This window comes from Ptychodera flava, unplaced genomic scaffold (assembly GCF_041260155.1).
Source record: "Ptychodera flava strain L36383 unplaced genomic scaffold, AS_Pfla_20210202 Scaffold_29__1_contigs__length_4469600_pilon, whole genome shotgun sequence".
NCBI classification, from domain to species: Eukaryota; Metazoa; Hemichordata; class Enteropneusta; family Ptychoderidae; genus Ptychodera; species Ptychodera flava.
This window is the reverse complement of record NW_027248351.1, coordinates 2,716,941-2,736,550: the sequence shown is the minus strand read 5'-3', so window position 1 is coordinate 2,736,550 and position 19,610 is coordinate 2,716,941.

The window sequence follows — 19,610 nt, the reverse complement described above, 5'->3', positions numbered from 1 at the left end:
CTTGCAGAAACATGACCTTCACAATTACTGGTTCTGACATTAGATATCGGTATGTGGCAAGCTCGTTAACATTTTATCAATCTCTCATTTTCCAATGAAATTAATATTGCTATCAACTATAAGAGATTTCCTGTAAGATAAATCTGATGAGAAAATGGTGTCATTGAAGGCTTATTCATGTCTTTCTAGTCACCATGTGCAGTTTGTAATACACTATATGCTTTGTACAAATATGAATTGACTTATCCAGTAACAGTGTCTTGTACAGTTTCCCTGGTGTTCACGAATCAAATATATTTCATCTGATTAGGAGATCTAGAATAATATTAATTCAAATATCTGTCTCTGATCTGCATTCTACCTTAACTTGATGCAAGCAAAATGAAGCCGAATGAATGGAAGTCGCTGCCTTATTGACAAGCAACAAATATTGCAACAAAACTGACATTCTTTGTGTGCCAAAAACGAATACGTATAAATGCTACTGTGGTTTTAAACTTTATTGTTGATTGTGTATGTTTTACACGTGCATAGAGTCCAGTGGCGTGCAAAAAGAAAAAAAAAAGGAAAAAAAACGAATTTTCAGAAAATTTCAGCGAATGTACTGTAGGGTACTGTTTTTTGCATTATTCAACTCGTGAAGGCTGAATTGCACAATTGCAACTTGCTCATGGTGGTGGGTGGTGGGGGGTGGGGGGTGGGTGGGGTGCACTTTCATACTGTAAATACTAACTATGCTGTATTCTATTAAGAAGATATTCAAAAAGGAATCAACCTTGAATCCGCTCAATATTTTTTCAAAAAGTCAGATTGGACAAAAACAGCCAATAATAGCACTCTACTTAAGTGAAACCGTAAGTGACACCATGTTAACTCAAAGTGCAGACAGTTATTTTGTTTCGTTTCCTTTTATGTTTTCTGCATTTGTAACTTTTTTCCAGTGTCAATGGAACGTTTAAAGAGATTGTTCATTGTCAAGTTTACCTTAGAGCGTTGTCTGTTGTTGTGTTTGAATTTTCCGACCTACCGGCATACTTGTCTCACCTAGGATTACGGGCGCTCTTGGATTGCAAAATGAACTGCTGCCGGAGCGCACGCAGTTTCCCAAAAAGCTTAATCTTTCCGTTTTAGCCTTGTAATTCAAAAATATGAAGTCGCTCAGCAGATTTAGCTCATACACAATCGTATTACTTACTTTTTCTGATCATATAGCTGCCCAGTTGGTCAGCTGAAAAATGTCAAGTCATAGGTAGATATAAATCTCATAAAATACTTACGGTTTAACATTCTTTTAAGAAATTAAGCCTCAAAACAATCAGGAATCAGTTCAATATTTTTTCCCCAAACTAGGTTGGGCCAAAACAGCTAGTGGAGTGATTTGTTTAGGAAGATTGCCTGCAAAAAAGCACATTTTTCGGAATGGCCCTTTGCCGACGACAGTGATCCGTGATTGTTGCAGCTTGTGGGCATTTGAAATGCCATTTCGAAAAATGTTCTCTTTTGCAGCAAAGAACAGTATATCGAAGAACTAGATTGGTCGTCAAGGTCTGCATGCAAAGATGACCGTCAAAATGTAACTTCAGCAAACGGCATCGATAGTAAGCTGAGGTGAATCCCGAACACTGCGTTCTTGAACTGGAGCCATACAATTATACTAAGCGGGACGTGTCAGTGTGTGTGTGTATTTTCACTTGCGGATGCTACTCACAGCGGTGAACAGCCGAGTTAATGGTCATGACCATTTATTCTTTCTCGCGATGGTTTTATCTATCGTGTCTGAAACCGGGATGAAATATATGCATGCTCACCCATTCATTCAGTATCTTTCAACATGTCAAGCAGCATAACTAGTGTCTCGTATCAAACAAAATTCATTAAAAACGGTCGACTTTGTCCCTTTAATGTGATTTGATATGAGCTAAATCTGTGAGGGATTTTTATGTTATTTGAATTTTAAGGCGGAAATAGTAGGATTCAGCCACTTTTGGAAATTCATGCCCTTCGGCGGTAATTTTACTTTCGGGGCCAAAGAGTGCCCGCACAAGACCAGTTCCTTGATTCTCCTCCGAAAAGAGGCCTAATTTTTCGGACTTTATTTTTAGTCCCTAGGACTAAAGTCCGGGGGACTTATAGATTGGGTCATGTCCGTCCGCATGTCCGTGGATCCGTGCGTGCGTCTGTCAGCTAATTCCTAATTTGCATATTTAATGAACTTTCCTAATTAGGGATATATATCTGAATTGACCTGACAAAAGTTGACAAAACTTGCTACATATATTGAAGACACTATGATACAACAATATTAAAAATCGTTAAGCATTTTACTTCAGCCAATTCTTTATTTACATATTTAATGAACTTTGCTAATTAGGGATATATATCTGAATTGACTGGACCAAAGTTGATGAAACTTGCTATCCACATTAAAGATACTATGATACAGCATTATTGAAAGTCATTAATCAATTTTTCTTCAGCCAATTTCTAATTTGCATTTTTGATGATCTTTCCTCTGAGATTCACTTGATCAAAGTTGGCAAAACATGCTATATTATGTACATAGATGATTATACCAAGTGAAAACAATATCGAAAGTCATTTCACATTTTCATGTCAGCTAATTTATAATTTGCATATCTAATGAGCTTTCACAGTTGGCTTGAAGGACTTGGCCAAAGGTAATTACATTTGCTATATAAAGTAGTGATACAATGACAGCAGTCAAAGAAATTTAATATTTTTATTTCAGCTAATTACATATTTGTATACTTCATGACCTTTTAGAATTAATCTGTTGTGAATATTGTTCATTATGTTGATCATAATACTTTCAATGAAGTTGCAAACATGTGGCAAAGGTTCAAATTTACACATAACTGCAATATATAATGAAAACGTGAGCATTTTCAGTTCATATCTGGTTAGAATATAGGGATAAATAGCAATACAATGTTTTTGACAAAATGTCACGTGACCTCAGTGACCTTTGACCTCAAATATACATATTTGTCCAGAACTCAGTAACAACGAGTGCTACACCCTTCATTTATGGTATGATGGGACGCCTTATGGCGCCACATACTGTACCTCATTAATTATGCGCATATCTAATTTTGAGCGTGACAATAGAGCTAGAGGTCTAATTTTAGGTATATAGAGATAACTTAGCAATACAATTTTTTTTATAAAACCACGTGACCTCGGTGACCTTTGACCTCAAATATACATATTTGTCCATAACTCAGTAACCAAAAGTGCTGCACCCTTCATATTTGGTATGATGGGAGACCTTATGACATACTGTACCTCATTAATTATGTGCATATCTAAATCTGAGCAAGCCAATAGAGCTGGATGTCTGATTTTTGGTATACAAGGATAACTATAGGATTGAAATTTTTTGACAAAATGTCATGTGACCTCGATGACATTTTACCTAAAATATACGTTTATGTCAATAAATAAGTAACCACAAGTGCTATGTCCTTTATATTTAGTAGGATGGGAGACCTTATGACAACACAAGCTTTACCTCATTAATTATGCACATATCTAATTCTGGGCAAGCGAATAGAGCTAGAGGTCTGATTTTTGGCATATAGGGATTAATTAGCAATACAATTTTTTTTTCAAAATGTCACGTGACCTCGATGACCTTTGACCTTGATTATACATATATATGCATAACTCAGTAACCATAAGTTCTATACCCTTCAATTTTGATAGGATATTAGACCTTAAGATGTCACATCTTGTACCTCATTTATTATGCGCATATGTATTTCTTGGCTGGCCAATACAGCTAAAGGTCTGATCTTTTTTCCCGATTTAGAACCATAACTTAGACATGCCTCATGTGTTTCAAATTGGGAACAACGACATAGACCTATTTGCCCATAGATCTCAACATATACACTCCAGTGATACTTCTTAATGACCACATTTCCCTACCCCATCAAGACTAATACTCCTATTACAAGTGGGGACTATGTCATTGTCAATGACTTGTTTCATCGCAAACTACACTTCCATGGGAGCATAAAATCGATTTCGGACGTATCTTACTCCTAAATGAGACAACCATGCCTGAAGGTTGGAATACTCATTTAACTGAAGTGCGGGCAATCTTCCTAAACAAATCACTCCACTAGCTGTCGACAATTATTTGTTTTGTTTCTGTGCCCTGGCTAACCTTTTCCTAATATCTGTTGGACCTCTGTGGAGATTTATGCGGAGTGTTTTGATTACACATAAAGATTGTCCGTAAAGAAGGTAGTCCCTCTAAGCAGAGTCGAGTACTGGCTTTTGCGGGCGCTCTTGGGTAGCCAGACAAAGAATGTCCGCGGGAGCGCGCAGTTTTTAAATTGGCCGACTTTAGCCGGTTTTCCCCTTAAAATTGAAATGAATAAACTTGCTTTTTGCAGATTTAGCTAACATTTAAGCTCATAATTGACCCTTTTTAACATACAGCGGCCAAGCAGGTAATTTTTTGATGAAAAGCCTCCAAACGTATGGTAGACGTTTGTCCAATCAAAGAAGTAACGGTGCTACATTCTTTAAAGAGAACATTTAACCTCGAAACAATCAGTTGTCAGGTCAATATTTTCCCAAAATTATTGCGACAAAAACAACAAGTCATCGCATGTCTGAAAGTGTTCCAGTCAGGTGAACTTCTACAGTAATAACTTAGAGTGACTCAATGTAGACTCAAAGTGCAAAAATTTGTTTGGTGTTCCGATTCGTTTCGTTTTGTTTTCTATACTTCTTAACCTTCCGATGTCGGTGGAACCTTTCTGGAGATTTGTTCTTTGTCGTATGCTTTACTTACTTTTAGGAAGATAGTCCGGAGGTAAAGCGGTCCAGAGTTTGAGGCTTTCAACCTGCAGCCATGTTTGTTTGAACTTAATATTAACTGATGTAAACTATATGTGAGAAATCAGTTTGATTCTCCCTGAAGTGTGCAATGAGATGGAGAGTGAGCGTCAGGAAATGTTATCAATTCCTCGGGAGTGAATCAAGGACCCGGTCGTGTGCGGGCGCTCTTAGGCCGCAAAACTAAAACTGCAGCCGGTTCGCCTGAACCTTTCAAGGTGGCTGAACCCTACCTTTTTTCCTTTTAAATCAAAGAAAATAAATTTGCTTTGCTAATTTAGTTGATATTCACTCATATTACTGCCCTTTTCGTAACATACAGGCAAATAACGGATCAACTTTGTCATGAAAAATCTCCATACGTAGGTAAACAATAATCTGTTCAAGATACGTAATAAAGCAGTTTTCTTCTCAAATGGAAGGATACAATGAGGAGAAAAGTGAGCGTCAGAAGGATCTGTCCTTTCCCTGGAAAAGGAGTATTTATCGACCTCTGGGGTACTTCTTTCAGGGCAAATTGAACCTTTCTTTAACTTTGTACTCTGTCACGTGGGCTGCTTTTATTACCAAAGGAATAATTCCTGAAGAATGTAGTATTTCAGTTCTTGTTTCCAGACCTGTAAATATAACTGTTAAGATTTAGCTGTGTATACGAAAGCTTTATGAGAAAACCATTGAATGCTCTAATGGACTTATATGGTTAGGTGACGAGTGAGCGTCGAAAGGTTATGCCCTTTTCTAGGGATTAGACTCTAAGATCAAGCCACGAGCGGGCGCTCTTTTCTTGCTACTTCACATTGCCACCGTGACCGAAGTGCTAGAATGACCCCTAAACGAATGATTGTTTACGTCTTCTCAAGGAAAATTCAAATAAGTACAATTACTTTGTGGACTAAATTTACGTGTAGAAAAAACCTGCACACATTAACAAAACCAACATGGACAGCATTCCTTCCAGGAAACATTTATCCTCGAAAATATCTGGCATCAGCTCAGTATTTCCTACATATTAATTGTGTCACACTACACAAGTGTATTACAACAATTTTCAGCGCCTCAATTTTTTTAATGGGCTGAATATCAAATATAGTTGTAGATCATTGCAAAATAGGTAAACGGCTTGACAATAGCCTTAGTTTAAGTGACTGTGAACGATCACAGTATATGAATTAGCCGTAAACTTCTGAGGAAATGCATAACTCCTCACTTACGATTTCATTATGCAGACCTATCAGAACTTTCACTACAAGAATCGTGTCTTATATCATACAACACTACGAAAAGGCAGCGATGCAAGGACAATAGATGACTAAAACTACAGGGCAGGGGCCATTCCTGTTGCACGTTCTTCATATATACAAGGTAAAAACATGTCAAATACATTAAAAATAATATAAAGGGGAATAAAATGGGTCGTGATTATATGATTTGACATCAACCTTTAATTCAACTAAATTCTCCACAATTAGTTGCTCTGATTAAAAAAAGAAATATGCTGTAAAACTGTTCTGTGTAATCATAAAACTGACAATGTAGTGAAGAAATGTCAAGCAGAGCGACTTGCTATTACAAAAGTATGACCATACTTCAAAGGATAGTAAATAGCCGTAGCAGTGCGACTTGCTTTTACAAATGTATGACCATATTTCAAAGGATAGCAAATAGCCGTCACAGATTCTATGTTCATACGAGCGATCAAAACTTGAAGCTCTTATATATATATATATATATATATATTATATATATATATATATATATATATATATATATATATATATATATATATATATATATATATATATATATATATATATTATATATATGCCTCAAACGTAGCAGAGAGATGCGGTGAGAAACTGACACATACACAAAAATTACGACACAGAGTAATTCGTCGAAGCATCGTATCGCGATGATACAATTGTATATTATTGAGACATATCATAATACCGAACTAACCATTGTTAGAATTATCTGATTACAAATATCATAGAAGAAAACCATTTATATTCAAGATCCAATGAATACAAGTTTATATCAATTACCTGAAAGGCATGATAAACTCATATGAGTAATTGACAACTTTGTCAAGGAGGAAACATACATTTAATCTAAAAACGTGGTGGCATCTCTTCATCATCTCTCTTTTTAAAAGTAATATTCTAAACCATTGAAACGCCAGTTCCTAGCCTAATGAATAAAAACGCATTTCATATATATACGTGCAAATACAAATCGTGATAAGAATGTTGTAAACAATGGAATCTTAGTCAAAAATTATAGGTAAAGAAGCTTACAAAAACAGTTCAGTTGACAATAACATGTTATAGTATATATATCAAAAAAGAGATGGCTAACAAAATGTAAGCATACAAATGAAATTAGCTGTTTCAATATGTATCTAATTGTAACCACAAATCTACTTCACTATAGAGTAGGGTGATTGAAAGTGCATTGTGTACAAGGAGTTTGATGATGGAATATCGATGCAAAATGGTTATATTTGTGCATTTATATATGTTTGACAATTAAAAGGTACTCCCACTTGGTAACATTTTTAAAACACTTTTTTGCCAACGGTCGTTATTTGACGTGGCGACTGCGCACGGATTGCGAGATATCGATAAAACATGTCCTCAAAAAAGTAAAAGTTTGAATTCAGGTGACCACCTTAATTCAGCTTCCGAACATCGAACGTTCGGCATTGGGTTCATTGTCAACTAAGTGGAGTACACGAGTCTACGCTGACGCTGCTGTACGCCACAGTACAACTTGCGTCGGTGATCGTTCATGCCTCGTGGGAGAAAGCTGAGTCTTACTGACTTGGCGAGAAAACGAAAACAATTTTTGCTGATTCCACCAGAATTCGCATAGGTGACTAGCACAGTTACGTGCGGTTGATACATAGCGGCCGCCGCGTGGTATGCATAGACGCATACCACGCGTCGAACCACACGTAACTATGTGGCAGACAACAAAATGTAGTCATCAGACGCGGCTAATATTTTACACGTGAAAACTGATATTCATGTGGTATTGGTTAAAAATATAATACAACTGATTGAGAATAATGAAAAAGACAAAGACTACGGATAAGTTTTAAAAAACTTACCTTAGGTAAAGGCATAATGCTGTGTATAAAGTTCGCAGTGGCAGGTAAATTAATTGCATCGTTCGAACTTATTATGGACTCCCTAGATTATCGTCAGTAGTAAAGAAAACGTGGGCAACTGGGATTAATAAGAATTTTACACCCCATTTTATTCATTTATCTACATGAAGCGAAGGAAAAATTAACCATCCATGTAACTAAAGTATAACCCTGACCTATATACGAACTCACGCACGCGCAGCAGTGCATTGTCCTGAACTAAGCGGGGAAATTCCCTGCTGAGTCACACACAACATGTTTATACATGTACGGGAAATTCCGTGTGAGTCATCACCATCAAACTAGCCTATATAAAGGAGCCCCGTTGTCAGTCCGGCCGGCCGGTCGCGGAGTCTAGCTGATGTTGAACACGAAGTTCCTATCGGTACGAACTAACTTTCATATCCATTCAATCCATAATATCGTAGATATCGCTCCAGCGGCGGACTAAATCCTTCTTGTTTTTGAATTTCTAGCGCCTGATGAAATATGTCCTGAATAAGTTCTGACCCCGGGGCCTCTGTTGTTGCGCCTTTTTCTTGTATTTGTGTAAGCAGCTGTTTATATTGAACGTAATAATGTTTATATTTCTCTCTTCTTTTTGCTACACCCGTTTTCCCTTGTATTACATCAATAACAACACCTGGTATAGGAGTTAAAGCTAAAAGAACTGGAACTGTCGGAATTGCTGCTATGACAGCAGAGCTTACAAGAATTCCCTTAGTAATATTGAGAGCCATATCAATTCGACCCATTAATTTATAACTTCGTCGATATGCAGCGCTAGTTCTTTCTATGTAATCAGCTAACTGTTCAACGCTTTCAACAACTGAGATGTGCATTTTTACTGTATATGTAAGGGATGATAAAAAATAATTGTAGTAATATAGAAATACAATATGGCAGAAGGAGGAGAAGATATACCACTCCAGGATTTCGATGATGCAAATTTAAATGATGATGATGACGCTACTGCTGAAACATTCTTTATAGACGATGATAATGCCCTTGCAGAAGTCGATCCTTACCGGGATAGCTCAAGCGCGCGGAGCCCGCAGGTAGATCCTTCAACTAGACAGAGAGTAACAATTGAAATACAAATGGCTGAAAAATTCTTAAATGAGAATAATATTACTGATGAAGCAGCACGAAACGAATTAATTTTGAATGCAAAGATTAGGTATGGAAAGCTGTATTATAAAAACCTCAGGCTATCAAAAACTACAGGACGTGGATTTAGATCGCTCAAGACAGTAAAAGGAGTAGAAGGAGGTTCTGAATTTGTAAACAAAGTATATAATATAGTGAGCCCGAAAATGTGAGTTATACATTGTATTCTGTAGATGTGGAAAACGATAAAATACCGGCTGAGAAGATGACGCCAAAAGACATGGGTATATACAAAGATGAACTGACATTCTTACGGCAAGATGCTTCTGGTAATGCAGATAAAATACAAGCTTTTGAAAATAAAATCGAACAATGGAACAATCTAAACCCAGAATATAGAGCTATTAATGATGAATTAAGGATTGCGAATATGCGTCTTGGCGAGCTTAACAATGAAAAAGTTAAAATAAGGCTAGAGAAAAGAGAAGTTGAAAAACAGTTAAAGGAAATTCCTGTAGAACACACCCAAGGAAAAGCAAAAGCCGAAAAACTACTAGCTGAACTCATAACAAGCGAAGCTAAAATTGTTGATCGAATTGAATACGAACATGGCAAGATTAGCGGGGCACGTGAAAGTCTGGCTACGACTAGGTCTCTTCGTGATGTAATTTCCGATCCAGAATTGTCACTCAGGCTGAAGCTGACAGAGTTATTTAAACGAAATGGTATTACAATCGCTGCAATACTGACTGCCCTTGGAATGACAATATCAACAATTGCCCTGGCTGTAACTAAAGGAGGAGGGGGAGGAGGAGCAAACGCAGGAGGTTCAGGTCCGCCCAAAGTATATACAAAAGCGAAAGAAATTGTAAAGCAATTTGGCGAATGGTTAAAAACATTGGCCGCAAAAAGTGCTGCTGCAATACCAGGTTTAATCGGCTCCCTTGTCAGTTTTCTATTAAAAACAGCAGGATCGGTTGTCGGATTTGTTGGAGAACAGCTATGGATATTTTTAACTGGATTAACATTAGTCATTATAAATAAAATTATGTATTAATATATGACACCCCTACGGCATCGACATGTTTGGTGAAAAGAATATTGCAAAGTTTCTTTCTAAAAATAAAGACCTGTTTGGTTTCTCTGTCGAATTGGAATGGTGCAAACTTCGGCGGGTAAATCGACATATCCTTCGAGCAAATCCAGGTGTCCGACTCAAAGATGATAATCTATATCATAACATTTTAGCTTTCGTGAAGGAATGTCAAAAGACTAACTTCTTTAAGCGACTAGAATTCATAGCTGTATTCCAGGATGTTGAGGATGACCAAGAGGCTCATCATCTCCAAGAATATTGGTTCTTCGATTGATTCGCGACACAGGCAATCGATTTATCTTTCAGTCAGACGGAAATATTTATGTAAAGATGTGATTTATTTTTTTTTTTCTTCTACTATATACATTACACGAAAATGGGGTACGATAGAACATTATCACCAACTTTCACCAACCGAATACCGAATGGAACGAAGTCAGAAAGAACTCATCACGTTATTGCTCATAATCCAAGTGAGGCAGATCCAGGCCAGACACTTATCATACGATGTCCAAAGTTAGAAAGCGGAGTAGTACTAGTTCCAGATACTTTTGACCTGGTTTTTGATCTCGAAGTAACAGGACATGAAGATAACCGAGTAGTTCAAAATGTTGCAAAAAATTTGGTGGAGCGTATGAAACTCACATTTGAGGGTCAGACACTTTTCGATTTGAATAAATATAACCTTATTGAATGTTATCGCGATCTCTTCAAACATAAAAAGGAGAGAACGAACATGACACTGTACGGAATTCAGAACGAAAATCTAAGAAAATTAAGAAGCGGTGCGAAAGATGGAAATGCCGCCGTTGCGGATGATTACTTACTTTTCGACACATATAAACAAAATATGCTATTCGTCTCACTCATCCCCTCGTGACAGACCATGGAGTTGCATATCCAAAAGCGTTAGGGAGTCATATTGAATGGGAAATTACATTGGTACCCGTCTCCCAATTACTTGTCAGTAATATAATGTTTTTACACCCAATTATAAATTAAAAAACATTCAAATGGAATACGAGACAATTTCTGACCTCGATCTCGCGAGGTCAACTGCTGGTTATTACAACAATGGGAAAAGTTTTCTCTACGAGCATATACATTATTTTAGAACAATCCCATTCAAAGAATCGGACACGGTTATCAATGAAAATGTGAATGTACCACGACGTAGCATTAGAGGTATCGCTATACTCTTCACTAAAAATCAGAATCAGTTAGAACTGAACAGTGAACTTTTCTTTAACCCCTCCATTGAATCTGTGTCTGTATCAATCGAAGGCATTGCAAATAAAGTGTACGCTCAGAAGATGATACCAAGACAATTTTGGCGAGAGGTGCGACGGTATTTTGCTGAAGATAAAGATTGGTGTGAAATTGATATAGATGAGGTCGATTATTTGAAGAATAAATTCTGTCTGTTTATCGATCTGCGTAGTTTTAAAGATATTGAGTTTCATGGAAATGGTCTTAGAGTAATGAACACAAAGGACGGAATTCAACTTGAAATTCTGAAGAAAGACACCTCAATTAAGGTTGGCGATGACGCTCGCGATGACAATATATTTGCCCACATTTATGTTATCAGTGATGCCCTAGTCTCTATTGAAAATAGTAGATTAATGTCTTTACAATTTTAACCATGACCCGTCGTCCGTCCTATCGGCCATGTTTCTGCCAGCCATTCGCCTGTGTCTGGATTGTATAACTGCACACGTTTGATATCATTTGGCGCCATCATGATTTTACTACGCTTTTCACTACGGATTTCTCCAGCCTTTTTCCGTACAAACTGTACAAACTGTGCCGGCTCGGGCTCCTTCCCAGTTTCAAATAGATCTTTATAATCTTCAAAGTTCAAATGTTTTCTAACACAAACATCTTTCACCCCTTTATTTTTTTTCGTCTCCGAAGTTGGAGTTCGAAAAGCATACACTTTCGAGCGTATGCCGACAAAATCAAGAATAGGTTCACCATTCAACTCATCTTTAAATTTACCTATCACTTTTTTATTAATCTTCGGAAAGTTGGGGGCTATCGCACCGCTCATCCCACTAGTATCATATATAGACTTCTCACCATTCTTTTCAACATCTTCTCGGACTATATCATTGAAAGTTACGTCCGGGTCCGGGATCGGTACACTGTAAACAAAACTGTCAGTATCCATGTAGGCTAATCGTATTCCAGGGAACTGGGCCCGAAAGTAATTGTAATGCGTCTCATACATTAGCAGCTTAGAAAGTTCCAGTACTGCGGCGCCGATGAAAACTGGTTTACATATTTATGCTCATCCGTTTCAGTTCCAGTAGGGCACTGTCGCAGGATCGCCATCCTCTTCGGAAGTTATGAAAGTTATATGTTTCATCTTTGGATTATACTTCTGAATCTTTTTACGTCCACTATCCGTGCCATTCCAGTCCGAAACAAATTTAAAGTCTCTGTACTTCCGAACATCTTCTATTGTCTTACCGAACATTGCATTATTCATCAGCTTATAGAAATTCTTTTCGAAATCTGTCCTCCCCTTTGCCCTCATTTTAGTGTTAAAGTCAATATATTTCGCGAGACATGGAGCTTCATCGAAAGCAAGCACCCGATAAATCTTTTTCAATCTCATTCCCATCCGAAGATAGAATTCCAGCAACTTGTAGTGTAAGACATAGGACTCTCTATCCATCACACTTGTAATCAGTCGACCGCCCTGCCTCGGAAATTCATAGTGATGCGGTGCTAATGGCAAATCGCTGTGTTCTTCATGTAATTCAGCCGGATATTCTAAGTCTACTTCTAGAAAACTTGGTGGAAAGGTGGCGCCAGGTCCCCACGCTCCGCCGTCTCGGGCCCCCGCTCCGCCGGCGGCCCATTCCTCCCACTCTTCCATCGTCATCCAATGAAGTCCGCCCGTAGGCATTGCCTGACTCATTGCCCAGCCGTAGAGATTGTTTGCATCGAGATATTTTATTTCGGTCACCGGCTTCTCTGGATCGTAATTCCCGTAAGCAGGATGATTTGTCTGTAAGTAATGAATATTACACTGGCTGATACCGCCTCGAATCCCCCTCTGTACGAAATTCATCTGGTCGGCATCTTGAATGAGCCCAAATTTATTACCTGTGTAAAGTAACATAGCATCCCATGTCAAGCCGGGCGCCGACATGTAATGGGCCGGATCTAACTTATATGCTTCTAAACATGTGTCACGGAAATTTTCGAATATATTTGCAAGAAGTAGAACGTCAGTCTCACAATAGAATTCCATATAATCACGAATCGTCTTACATTCAACTTCGTCCCATACTCGCAAAGCATGTTCGTAATCGGACTCAGAAATCCCCTCTTCCGTCAATTCGCTATAAAATTCCCCCCTCTCCGGGAGCTCACCCTCTCCCAGTCTGTCAACCGAGTCTAAATATTCGTAGGGGAAGAAACCTTTCGCCCTTTGAATGTCCGGGTACGTAAGTGGTACCGTCGTCCATCCGTGGTCCGGCACAGTTTTTGCCAACTTCGCCAATGACCCCATCATCAACTGAGCACTGTCCATAAACTTTATAGAAAAGAAACGTCTCTTTATCTCCCTCTTCCCTCCGGCAACAACAATTGAGGCGTGAAAAATAAATGTTTTCGAGAGACCCATAATTCCTCCATTGCTCGTCTTAGCTATGATTTTAGGCTCTGGTCCGGAACCCCCATCATCTCCTTCGGTAACGATTTCATGTAATTCTTTCAAAATAAAAGAACCATCGTATCCCTTGAGGTTGTGAAAGTAGATAGGAATGGTTCTCGACGGGCGACATCCCTCGCAATAGAAGGTCGCCTCCTCCTTCACTACTCGGTATCCGCCGGCTCTCTCCACATGCAATACAGACTGGATCACATCCGTCGCGCCGGTAATTAGAAGGATCCCTCATCGGTATTATTTTCCAATAATACGATTTCGAATAATACTCGGCCCGTTCTTTCATATCCTTTAGAAAGTCTGTAACACAGGAGAGACCTGTGAATGTTCTTTTACCATAAACAGTGGGTCGGCCCGGGCCTCGTTCCGAAGGTCCCCGCGATCCTCCCCACCCCCGTTCCACCATAACATACGAAAGACAAATTGGAATGTGTCGGCCGGTCCCCTTCTCAATAATTGCCTCAGTATCTGCATAGACGACGTAGGGAGAAGGAACCTTCTTCCGATGTCCTTCAATTGACACACTTCCTTAGGAAAAATCTGGCTGGGCAGTGTCTGTTCCACAGTATACCTGATGTTTTTCTAATTCTTCTGTTGACTTAAAACCTCTTTTACAAACCATACAAATACACTTCCGTCTGCGCTCATTCTTTCGATTAGTACGAGAATTACGAAGGCGATTTTCCGCAGTAATTGGTACGAAGTGAGAACGGCCGCCGTCTTCGCCAACTATCAGTAAGATATTTGCTATTTGATTCCTATCGGCTCCGCCTTCGGAATGGGCACTATATAACACAGTTATGTCGGACGGGGGAGCGGGATCATTTTCGTAGATCTGAAATACTTGAAGTTTGATGCCTGGATTTTGCTGCTCGAAGCGCCTGAATACAGTCAGATCGGCGGGCGTGGGCGTGGGTATTCCCTCCCAACAGTAGTCAGCCATAAATGGGGCGTACGTATTCCATTTTCTCCTTACCTGACCACATTTCTTTTCACGAAACTCGGGGTCGGCCAACTTTAAACTTGCTACGATGGCGTATTGAAAACAATTCTCGCTGCCCGAAGGTAGCACCAGATCGCTAACACAATGCTTATTTTTAACCATCCGGGAAGTTGGACTGCGCCAGCCCCAGCCCCGAGTAAAACTTCTACTAGAATTACTTCAAAATTAAGTATCTCCTCGAGAACGAGACCAGAACCCTCAACATTTTCAATTGTATCAAGCATACGATCGTAGCGATCTATTAATTGTTGCCCACATCCATCCCGATCCTCTTACATCTTTTGTGTATGTATCTTTTAATTTAACATACAATGTACGCGGTTGTGTATTACCAGTTTTCGGATCCGATAATTTGACTTCCATTTCAGTATAAACAGAGTACATCTTTCGTTCCGAATGACCATACCTTCAATATCCACCAGCTCCCCGATATCCTTGACTCGCTTGACTTCAGGAAATTCTTTTGTAAAACTGCTCCCTTGAATGCTGTATGTAATCGACGGGCCATAATAATCTTTATGATATATACTATCCTAAAAATTTTTAAAATGAAAAAAAATAATTATTCTATGATAGGTCATCAAAATCCACTATAATATTTTTGTCAGCATTTATTTGTTTATATTCTCACCTAATCTTTCTAAGTCGACTAGTTCTTCCGCATCTTGAATTTCTGGTTTATTAGGCGCAGCACAAAATAACCTCTCAACAGTGAAAGAAAGAGCACGCTTACTTAAGCGCGGTTTAAATGCTAAGAATTCTATCTTACTACCTTTCCGGATATTACGAGGTACAATAGCAGGATTTTCTCGGACTGGTAGTAACGGGCTCACTGTTTTAAAACCGCAGTCAATTTCTTGAACCATATCAATACATGTAGCGCTTTTAAACTGAAATTTAAATACGCACTGGCTGCGCCCCGCTCCTCGCTTCTGATACACTTTAGATGGATTGTAAAATCCGGTAGTATTCTTGGAGTGAGCGGCCAGGCTTGCAGCATAACTTTTAGCAGTGCTTGCATCGAAACTTTCACCTAGGGTACGGAATATTATTAAATCAGTAAACTTTTGAAGACTCGGTTGCCAACGGACACACATTTCGTCACATGTAGCTGGATCGTTGGATCCATATTTAGGTCCGATGTTGAAAACTACTTCTAGCTCACTGTCTACATATATAAAGGATCTACCAAAGATTCACCAAATATGAGTTTGCCGTCACTGATTTGAATATTCTCTTCTCCGGTTTCAAGTATTTTTATTGCAGTTGAAATAGAAAGGATTGTCATTGTCTATCGTATATATCTTAATAAAAAATAATTTAAAAAATTTTTTCTATGATATAGTATCCCAAAATGTCATACATATTCATAAATGGACCAACTGGAAGTGGTAAGAGTTACGATGCAATAAATTTGGATCCGTATCACGTACCAGAATTTGACACTAGTTTTTCCAGCAACATTGCCGACTTTTATAATGGGCGTGTCACCCACGTTTCGATTGCTGATTTTCAGAATCAGTTTATAGAACATACTCTTAGTTTACAATGTCGGGCTGGGAGGGGGGAGGGCCTCCCTTCAGAACAATACATTATTTGTGACTCTTCCATAATTCAACATCTGACTTTTTCTCGAATCCGGGGCGTTTCCGTGGCAGCGGAAGAAAAAAAGATTGTTTCTAGAGCATTTGACCATTTACATAGTTTCATTATCATATTCAAAGATATGCCTTGGGATTATTGCAGGCGGAATGTGTTGACTCGAGCCAGGTCGTACGAAATAACCGCCTTAGAAGAACTAGAAGAGATTCACAACAAGTTCAAACAGACTTTCTTAGAAATTTGCCACGACTATAGGCTTCCATGTTTGGTAATTCGGAACGCTCTTACCCCCCTCGTTCTCAAGATATACTTATCCAACAATTGATACCGAGACAGTCGGGCCAGTAGAATATCCACGAGCTTTTGACTTTGGAATTGCATGGAGCGGCGGCAGCCAGGGATTTTTAATAGACGGTTTTTCCGAAGGTGAACTTGAAAAAGCGTACTTCCCACCTAGTCAAGAACAACTAGAACAACCTCGAGTCTCACTAAAGAACCTACACAAACTTCTTAACGCTTGTGAATCTGTGTGTGCTTATAATGCTTCGTTTGACCTACGAGCACTTGACATTATGAAACCCTACGGTTCTGTAACACCGGACTTTGAAGTTACTTGTCTATGGCTCATGTCAGTTGTGTACATTATACTTCAACCAGAACTTATCGATAAAGCTGAAAAAGGGGACTCGAAAGAACGGACTGTGGTAACATGAGAAGTCGTTTTGAAGATCTTGCAAACTTAATATGTTCAGGAACTGAGGGGGTACCACCTCATCCACATACTGCCGAAAAAGATGCAGTAAGTGAACATTACTTACGACAGTACATGATAAATACTTGGCCAGGTGGGGGGTGGAAGTGGGGTGGTAAACTGACACTTTCGGCTTTCAAGAAATTAAGACTTTTTCCATGGTACTTATTGAATAACTTTCGTAAATACTTACGTTAGTACTTACGTAGTACTTGACAAGTACCATGGACAGGAACTTACGAAGTACTTACGTAGTACCATGGACAGGAACTTACGAAGTTCTAATAACATTTTCCTCCGGCTCCCAACTATTGAAACTTTCTGGATAACCTTTCCATTTTATCAGATAATATTTCTTTCCTCTAATTTTTTTCGTCTTCAAAATTCGTTCTACTCTGTACAGCTCGTCCGAAAGGGCGCTCTGAAGTTCATCGGAGTAGAAAGTGCCGAGTATTTCCTCTCCATTCAGATCTTTTATTTTGTAAACTGGTGGTGTTCCTAGTCCAGCTGCGTACACCACTTTTGAAACCACGAAAATCTCCTCTGTCCAATTTGGTAAATATCCTTTCTTAAAAGTGGTCTTGTATTTTGTAATTCGGACACGTTCTCCCGGCTTGAATTCAGGGTTGGCTCCCCCGGCTGCCAACTCAGGACCGAATAGTGTATAAAATGCCTGCCAATCGTTCTCCTCTGTTACGTCCCTGGGTTTCATTTTGATACTTCCGTGTACGGTGTTATTGTAATTCTCAAGAAGTTCTGGTAGAATGGGGAGCCAGGAACGTGTCTGTTTATATGTAAAGTATTTCCACATCATCGTCTTGAGGGTCCGATTAAAACGTTCAACGACGCTAGCTTTTTTATCACTGTAGGTGTGAAACCAGTGAATTCCCACCTCCTGGAGCCACCCCTGCATTTTTCGGTTCGTAAATTCCCGCCCCTCATCTGTCTGAAGTTTGTCGGGCCTTCTCCCGGATTTCTTAATCACGTCTTGTAGCGCCTGTAACGTATCATCAGCCGTTTTTGACTGTATCGGCCTGGCCCATGCGTATTTGCTGAGCACATCGATTACTGTTAGCATGTATCGAATGTTACGGTTCTCTTTTGCGAACGGGGGAGGGAATTCCACGAGATCCGCTTGCCATTGAGAGTCTATCGATGTTACAAAAACGCGCCTCCCGCCCGAACCACCCCCACGAGTACGAGGTACCGGTTTATGTAGATTATAAGTTAGCTGAGTTTTTAACCACTCCTGCACCTCTTTCTTGGTCACTTTCAGTCCGCTGGCCCGTGCTGCGTCATATAATTTTTGTACACCTCCAAATCCAGTTTTCGGGTTGTAATATAATTCTCTAAGAGTACCTTCGGTAGTGTCGCCTTCGGTGTTCCTATCGGTGTTGTCGTCTTCCATAATTGCTATATTATACGAAAAATTTTACACCGTACGGATCCCGTAAATGAAATACTAGTTTACTGAATGGTGTATCTCTTAATTGCTCGATTATGTCCGCGAGCTTCCTGGCCTGACACAACCATTCCATAATCTTTAATAATAGTCTTATTGTCTTTCATGCTCGGTGTGAAAAATAGTACTAACATCTTTATGTTTTCCCTGAATGGTTTACAAATACTAGTATATTGCTGAGTCAGAACCCAGACAGAAAATCCTTCATGTCTTCACTGAAACCAAGTTCGACTAAAGCGTCACTGCGCTTCTTTATATCTTTGGACGCGGCGCAGTCGTCGAGTACTATTAAAGTGTTCGTGCCGGCCCATTCCTTATATACGTAGGCTAGTGTATCACCACAGCATCCGAGTCCGACTGGAAATATAAACACATTATCATCGGTGAAAATGAATCTTCTATTATACGCTTTATTATTCATGAATGTTGGGCAAATGAATATCACATATTCGAATTTCCTTAAGTACGGACCGGTGAGGAGGTCCAACATAAATTCTGTTTTGCCAGAATATGTCGGTCCAGTTATAATCATGTTGAATGGTGGGTACGAATTGCATCCATCGGATCTATATACTGTACATTAATGTAATGAATATTGCTAAAGATAACAAACCAATTTTACCATATTCGTGAATAGGGTCTGCAGATGCTGCCCGTTCCGGGGAGGAGGGAGGGGAGGCCCCGAGTCGTGTCATTGTGAGGTGACTCTCCGGGCTCGTCCTGCCACTTCACAGGATCCCCTCCCCCCTCCTTCCATCTCATGTACAGCACTTTCTCGAACTTCCGTGTTTATATCACCGTTCACCCCGAAGACCATAGATTCAGTTGCGTATTGCAATTCATTATTATAACCTGAGATTGCCGGGCCCGAAAGGATGACC